Source organism: Lagenorhynchus albirostris, chromosome 11, assembly GCF_949774975.1.
Source record: "Lagenorhynchus albirostris chromosome 11, mLagAlb1.1, whole genome shotgun sequence".
Lineage (NCBI taxonomy): Eukaryota > Metazoa > Chordata > Mammalia > Artiodactyla > Delphinidae > Lagenorhynchus > Lagenorhynchus albirostris.
The window spans coordinates 13,599,331-13,607,987 of record NC_083105.1 but is presented as its reverse complement, the minus strand read 5'-3'; the positions used below and the strand labels follow the sequence as shown (position 1 = coordinate 13,607,987).

Genomic DNA, 8,657 nt, shown 5'->3' with positions numbered 1-8,657 from the left:
AATTTGCCAAGAATTCAAGGGTCTTATTCAAAATGTCTTTCTATGAGAAGCATGGATGTATCTACTGGGAATTTCTCTAGCTCAGGGCCTGACTCTGGAAGTAGGAAAAGGCAATGAGAATACAGGTGTCTAAGGAGTAAAAAGTACTTGTACTGTCAAAGAAGATGGATTCCAATGATATTTCATTTTCAGGAAGGAAGGGAGCTTAACAACGACAAATAGGTTAACAGGTTTTCAGGTTTGGGTATTTCCTATGCCAGGATGAAAACTCTGTGGTTATACATACACATAGAGGTTGGTTCAGTAGAAACATGCAAAGATTTTGGAGACTGAGAGGAGTGGGTTTCAAATCTATTTCTGCCATTTCCTTAATTTTCCTTCAGAAATATGTACCGAAGGCCTATTTTCTGCCAGGTCCTGTGTGAGGCATAGGGAGATATAAAGATGAGTGAGATACTTCCCTGTCCTTAAGGAGTTTACAGTCCTTTAAGAGCTGTGTGAGTGACCTAAGGCAACATATTTAGCCCCATTGACTTCATAAGTAAAATGCAGGTAAAAATATCCAGCCCTGAAGGGTAGGGGGGATTAAATGAGATGACACAGAAAAACAAAATTTAACCAGTGTCTGGAGATGCCCGGTACACGTTTGTTTCTTTGTACATCTTTCATCCCTAGTTTCATTTAATATTGTGTGGAGGTTAGGGCCACTCACAGGATGTGTTATTCTGCCCAGTCCTCTAATCTGGCCAAAATGAAAGTCAAGAACAGCCTTGAAGGAAAAATGATTCACCAAAATGCACCATGATTTAGGGAGGTGAAACTACCCTGTCGGATACTATAATAGTAGATACATGTCATTATAAATTTTCTAAACCCATAGAATGTACAAAACCAAGAGTGAGCCCCAGTGTAACCTATGGGCTTTGGGTAGTCATGAGATGTGTCCGCATAGATTCATCAGTTGTAACAAAGGTACCATCCTGGTGAGTGATGTTGATAGTGGGGGAGGCTGTGCATGTGTTGGGGCATAGAGTACATGGAAAATCCATGTATCTTCCTCTTAATTTTGCTGTGAACCTAAAACTGCTCTAAAAATGTTGATTGAAAATGCACCATGTGGTTGGAGGGGTGCATTGGAGACTTTTTCTCATCTGACTTGCTTTATATGAGTATAAATTCAGACACCTGACAACCATAAATTTTACTCTGAAACTCCATTCATACATCAGTTTGTTTAGGACTTGAAATGGATTTTCCAAAGAGAAGATGTTTTAAGTGGTTTTAGGGAAACCCACAAAGGCATATTCAATCCACATGTAATTTCAGCTAAATTATGAGTTCCAGAGTTTCCCTCCAACCTCAGGCTTCCATGCATGCTGAGTTCTCAGGGGGATATTTAGCTGAGTCAGGAAGGTAGGACTGGATAGCATGGGTGGAAACCCTCTCTGCAGTAACCAGAGAGGTTATCAATAAACTGGTTACCAGTATAAAAACGTGCTAATAAACTAGATATTGCCTGCTTGTAAGCTTCAAACTTTCTTCTGTCTCTATTTTAAAGCAGACCCTCTACTTCCCCCTCATTGCTTAGTCACCCACCAGCTGATTGGATCCTGGAGAAGTAGAGGAGTTTTGGGGAGAGGGAACAGAGAAAGGAGGGGATGAAAAAAAAATAGGAAAGCTACGTGTGTGTCGATATTGAGTTATTTGTAGTGAGGTGGATGGACCTAGAGTCTGTTATACAGAGTGAAGTAAGTCAGAAAGAGAAAAACAAATACCATATGCTAACACACATATATATATGGAATCTAAAAAAAAAAAAAACGGTTCTGATGAACCTAGGGGCAGGACAGGAATAAAGACGCAGACATAGAGAATGGACTTGAGGACACGGGGAGGGGAAAGGGTAAGCTGGGACAAAGTGAGAGAGTGGCATTGACATATATCCACTACCAAATGTAAAATAGATAGCTAGTGGGAAGCAGCTGCATAGCATAGGGAGATCAGCTTGGTGCTTTGTGACCACCTAGAGGGGTGGGATAGGGAGAGTTGGAGGGAGACACAAGAGGGAGGGGATATGGGGATATATGTATACATGTAGCTGATTCACTTTGTTATACAGCAGAAACTAACACAACATTGGAAGGCAATTATACTTCAATAAAGATGTTAAAAAGAAAAAAAGATGTGTGTGTCTGTGTGTGTGTACTTGCATTAACAAACATTAAGGAAAGCATTTTTTCTTTATTTCCATCTCCTCCATATATATATATAGAAAATGTGGTGGGTGATGGAATTTTGTTTTGCACCTCTTCCTTCTAATACCACATGTGAAAGAGCAAATTTTAGGGTCGCCTGGTCCCTGTCTAGTGGAATCAGCAGATTTTCAGCTGTCTGTGTGCATGCATGCATTTAGACGCTCTGAGCATATAATTCAGAGAAGACCAATGTCTCTACTCTAAAGCCTTTATTTATTTATTTGCACGTGACATGTTTAATTCCAAGGTGCTGAAGGCATTTTGAAAACATTAAATGATGTGTTAATCCTCTCCATATCTCTATAAAGCAGTGAAAAAGTCTTATTATAAAACATTATGAACTAAATCTGAAAAACAGACTTAACAGGAATAGGAATAGTCAAGAGGGATGAGAAGAGAAAGATGATGCAATAGGAAGAAGAAACCTCAGTGAAAAGTCTTCTGCAGTTCCCAGCCAAGTAGGGAAACCTCTGTCAAATTTTCCCTGTAGCTGGGTCCCGAGCCAGCTGTCCCACATTCCATAAGGTGATTCTGTATGTTTGTTGCCAGTTTTGCTATTTATTATGTCAGTAGATAGATAACCTTGAGTAAGGTACTTCCCTGCTTGAAAACTATATTTCCATATCTGTAAAATGGGGATCCCCCCAAAATCTCTATTTACCTAAGAGATTTATGGAGAAGAAATCTTGTGATGTGTTATCTTTATAATCATCATCATCACCATCATCATCATCATTATCATCGTCTGTAATCATTAAGCAAATCTCTCTCTTGGTCACTGCTGATAAGGGATTATCTTGCCTCAACCAAAACTGTGTCTGGAAATTCCCCATGGTAGATGCCCCCAATTATCTACCCCTCCCTATTTCTATGTCCTTAACAGTGACTTGTCAGGTCTCCCCATCTCTATTTCCTTACCTCTTGACTTTGGGCTGGTTGTGCAACTTGCTTTGGCTAATTGGATACAGAAGAAATGATATTGTTCCAGTTTTGTGCTCAGACCTCAAGTGGCCTCCCACACTTCTGTTTACTCTCTTGGAATCTTGCCTTGCTACCATGAGAACCAAGCCAGGCTAGCGTGCTGGATGATGAGAAACACGTGGTCCAGGTGTCCTCATTGCCCAGCTGACAATTGTCTCACTTGGTCAGTCCTCAGCTGACTGCCAGATGACCACAGACACAAGAGTGAGGTCAGCAGATCCACCCATCTCACTTGTAAATTTGTAAGCGCTAAAACATGGTTGCTGTTTTAAGTTAGTATGTTTTGGGAATGGTTTGTTATGTAGCAATAGTAACTGCTACAGCTCTCTTTTCAGGTTTACCCTTCATTGGCTTTGCCAAAATCTTTCTTTCCTAACTCATAAAGATTAATTCATTCTATGAATTTATTTATTTATGGCTAACTCTGACCTGGGTCAATGAGGGGAAATGAATCAGTCAAAGTCCCAGTCATCAAAAGCATCAATCCAGTTGGGTAGGTAAAGCTCTAATGGATGGTGAAAATTGTAAAGACCATAAGAGAATTATCAATAAAAAAAGGCATTCTGAGAAGAAAGAGACTATTTCTAGCCTGGGGTTGGGGCAAAATGGGAGAAATGGGGGAAGTCACATAAGGAAATTCCTCCGGTATGTCTAGAGTCATACCTGTCCTTCCATTTTTACTTTTCAATCTGACTTCTAGCCAGGTTGCAATAGCTTTTTCCAGTTCCCTTTTCTAGTTTTGTCCCTACTCCAATCCATTCTTCTGTCAGATGATTTTTCTCTGAAATGCAAGTCTGGCTATGTTACTCCCCTGCTTTAAATCCTTTGGTGCACATACATATGTTATCTGGAGGTGACTCTAAGAAGGGGGAAAAAAGTGGGCTGAAGTCTCAGGTGGAAGAGCAGGCTAGGGTGAGATGCTGACAACCTCTGAGTGAGCTGGAGCCTGCATGCTGGTACCTTCAGTGTCTATTCCAGGTCGGATTATCTAAATGCTGGTGAGTGTCTTCACTCTTCTGATTGTGCTGAGGTCTGGACCTTCAGCCATGGAATCTGTCAGAGCAAGGAGGAAGAGAACAGCGCACGGACTTCCTAATTCAGATCTCCTAGGGCTATGATTTAAGTTGGCGTTTGTTCCCTGGCAAACACTAAAGGACAGAGAGGCAAGAGTGGCCAGTAGCTACTGGTTGGGAAATAAGGGACATTGGCAGATGGATTTGCAAAGGACAAGCCACACCCAATTAATCGAGAGTAGGGAACAACCGGAGCTTAAGCGCGCGCACACACACACACACACACACACACACACACACACACACACACACACACACACAATTTAAATCCTCTGTAAGCTGGCTTGGTAGGCTTGCTAATGGAATTTGTGCAGTGCCCCAGACGGAGGGTCAGAGAAGAAAGGGAGACGTGTCAAGATAATCTTTTCAACAGTTTTTTCCCCCCTTCTTCTTTACCTTTCTGAACAATAAACTGATTTTTCAACCAGCCTAATTTGGGTAACATAATAAATAGTGCTTATGGTAGAAGGTGTTTAGGGGTTAAAAACACAGATTTATTTAGATATTAGGTGTACCTGGATTTAAGTAATTGATCCACTGTTTGCTTCCCATATAACCTTGGGCAAGTTACTTAATTTCCATTTGTGGATGGCAGCCATAGAGTTGGGCAATACATAGACCTCCTGGCTATTCATGCTGCCTGGACTCTCATCCTCTCGTCTGAAAATGGGGACAATTTTTTCCTCATGGGGATCTTGGGAGAGTTAAGCAGGTTACTGTGCATAGATTGCTTAGCTTGGACGCTGACACAAAATAGGCATGCAATAACTATTGGTTATTAATATGGCTATGGGTGAGGGATTTTAAAGGCTTATTAAGTTTAATCCCCATAACCATCCTATGAGGCAGAACTTTCCCAAGTTCCCATAGCTAGTAATGGAAACATCTTGGATTTAATTTAGGCAGTTTAGAGCCTGTGCTCTTAACTAGTGTACTTTGAATTACATGTGCATTTTTCTTCTCTCTCTCCTTCACTATTATCTATCATAGTATCTATCTATCTGCATCATCATTGCGATCATCATCTCTAATATTTGTCTGCCTTTATCAATCATCTATCTTTCTACTGTCTGTTGACACACACTGTGCACATGTCTGTGTATGTATAGTTAGCCCAGTAATACAGAGAACAAAACAGACGCTCAGCAGACCTAACAGACCCCAGATAACAGAGCTGACTTCCTAGTCTAGAACTGTCTGACTCCAAAACCTGTACTGGGATTTTTTTTTTTTTAACTACATCAAGATTATGAATAAAGTAGCCAGCGAGTCTTTTTTAGTACAGTCATTTTAAACTTTACTGGGAAGAAAGGAAAACATATAAAAATGTCAGCTATCTCCCTCAACTATTTGCTCCTAGCAAATAAGAAAGCATATTTTAATAAGAGGTATTGGAGCTGACGTTTTGGAGACGGAGAGTACGTAGTTTTAGGAATGAGGACGGTACACATATCACTCACACACCGTCAAAGGCTTGGTAGCCTTCTTGTCTGGCTGTGCGGTTCTTCCAGGCACAAACACAAGTACTACTGTTTTCAAGACAACAAGCTAGCCTAGAGACAAGTGGCACCCAGGAAAAGTGAGACATGCCTTGTACATTTGTATATAGAGACACTCTATGGCACTAACACAGTTCTCTGCAGTAACAGAGGAGAGTTGGCAGCGTACAGGGTCCAAAAGAGCGGGCAACCCTCAAATCATAACTTTTGAACTTTGGAACGCAGGAATTCACTGGGATAATTTTGCATCTGATTAACTTTCCTAATTAGGCTTGCCGTAAACCAGCATGACCTGTTTAGCCTCTATCCCAGAATATATAAATCCCTCTTCAGATGTTCCCAGTAATTGGGGAGATGACCCCTGGTTGGCACCCTTTCCCACCTTTGTGTCAGTTGATCCGACTCATTGCCTTTCTCCTGAAAGCTACCTGCTTCACTACACCCCGCTACTCTCGACAGATGACCTTATTCTAACCCCACCAAGAAAATGGAGACATGCTGCCATGATTTCTCTCAACTTCCCTCACATCCATCTCTGAAAAAGAATATATAAGCAAACACATGTCAGTGCTTTCCTGGAAGCTCCCAATTTCAATAATTCTGTTTTGTTCTTCCAGTAAACTTCAGAAATAACTGGAAATGGCAATATTTTTGAATCCGAAGTAAATCTCTCTAGACTGCCTCTATTTGACCCCAAGTGACCCAAACTGCTCTGGTTCAGATATTTGGTTAAAAAAATATGAGCACTTGCCCCAGTTTATTCCTTTTCTTCCTGCTCAGAGGAAGAAGTGGTCCCACTCCTTTCCAAATAAATCCTCCTCACGTGTCCTGGATCCAGTTCCCTTCTAGGAGGCAATGCTATTGCTTTTCCTCCCTCTACTTTCAAGCTCTTCTTTTTTACTGGTTTCTTCCGGTAACCTTCAAACATACTGTGAAATTTGGGCAAAATACATACCAAAATAAAAGCAAAGACAAAACAAGCCGAAAACTTCCCGGAACTCAACCTTGCCCTCAAGCTGCTCCCTGATTTCTTCTTCTCCTCAATTACTATTATTACCTTTATCTTTCCCTCATTACCCATCCTGCAGCAGTCTTGTTCTTGCTGTGGCTGTCTTTCCATTGAAAGCACACTTTGTAAGGAGGCCGATGACCTCCATCAAAACACCTTTTCACACTGTATTGCTATATTTCGATGTCTATTTTCTCCCGCTGGCCTGTTCTTTGAGATCCAGGAGACTTAACTAATTCTGTGTTCTAGCATTCAACACAGGGCCTAGCACATTGTAACTTCTCAACTAACATTTATATTAAACTGCTAAGAGCAGATACTACACTTGGTCTTAGCCAAAAGGCTGAGAAGCAATCAGCTAACATTTATAGAGTGAATGAGCTCTGCCCAATCCAATGGATCCTTTTCACTGCCACTCTAGCCGTCTTCTCAGATGCCTTTGGTGCCGCTCACTGGCCATTATCCTTCTTGAAATTCTCTCACCCTTTGGATTCTAGAATGCAACTTCTCTTTTCCTATTCTCACCTTAACCTGCTCCTGGAAGGAAAGGATGGGGTATTGTTCTTTCTTGTATCCCCAGTGTCTTACACGGGGGTCACAATAAATTGACCGGATTGGAATGGGTGAATTACACTGGATATGTAAGAATTTTCTGTACTCTGTTTTCATTCCAAGGAAGGTATTACCTAAATAGATTTTTTAAAAAATAATTTATTTATTTACTTATTTATTTTTGGCTGCGTTGGGTCTCCGTTGCAGCGTGCGGGCTTTCTCTAGTTGCAGTGAGCGGGGGCTACTCTTCGTTGCGGTGCGCGGGTTTCTCATTGCGGTGGCTTCTCTTGTTGCAGAGAACGGGTTCTAGGCTCATGGGCTTCAGTAGTTGTAGCATGTGGGCTTCAGTAGTTGTGGCTCGCGGGCTCTAGAGTGCAGGCTCAGTAGTTGTGGCGCATGGGCTTAGTTACTCCGTGTCATGTGGGATCTTCCCGGACCAGGGCTGGAACCCGTGTCCCCTGCATTGGCAGGTGGATTCTTAACCACTGTGCCACCAGGGAAGTCCCCCTAAATAGCTTTTTAATTCTGAGAAATCTCAGATCTCTCTAGTATGTGGTAGCTTGAACTCTGCCTTATTTATATCCATGGAAATAAGTATGGAATACTATACTCTTTGTATTTAACCTTAACATTTTTTTTTTGAAATAAGTAGCCTAGAGAAGTTTTAAATCTAATTTCAACTAAGAAATCTGATGGAAGGTCAAGTATGCCTGATCTCTTTTGCAAGAAGAAGCAATAAACGTGGCCAATGCTACCTGTAAGATGAGTGGTTAATATTAAGTTAAAAGCTAGATTTATGGCCCCAAAGACTATGGGATAGATTGATTACAAAAGCTGCCTCAATTATTTAATGCCTCCTATAACCTTGCCCTTTGCAATGTGGTTTCTCACGGACATACGTCCACCCCCTTGAATCCTGACTGGCTTTATGACCTTCCTTATCCAACTGAATGTGGTGGCAGTGACTGCGTTCCAATTTCCAATTTCAGGGTAGGGCTCAAGAGGTCTGGCAGATTTCTACTTAACCTCTTAGAACTCCACTATCTCCATGTGAACAAAGCTGGGCTAGCCCATTGGAGAAGGAGAGATCACGTGAGGCAGGTATGAATCACTGCAGTGGAGACCACTCTAACTAGCCAGCCCCCAGATGACTGACTAGCTGACTGTAGACGTATGAACTAGCCCAGAAAGATCAGCCCAGCAGCACCACCCAGGGGACCCACAGATTTATGAGCTAAATAAATGATTGCCATTGTAAGATACTCTATTTTGGGACGGTTAGCATATC

The 8,657-nt window shown here is 41.6% G+C and overlaps 1 pseudogene; it reads right to left on the bottom strand.

The window, feature by feature from the left end:
* Window positions 1-7,076: 7,076 nt before the first annotated feature.
* On the bottom strand, window positions 7,077-7,172 carry LOC132530148 (U2 spliceosomal RNA; annotated as a pseudogene).
* Between the last annotated feature and the right edge of the window lie 1,485 nt (window positions 7,173-8,657).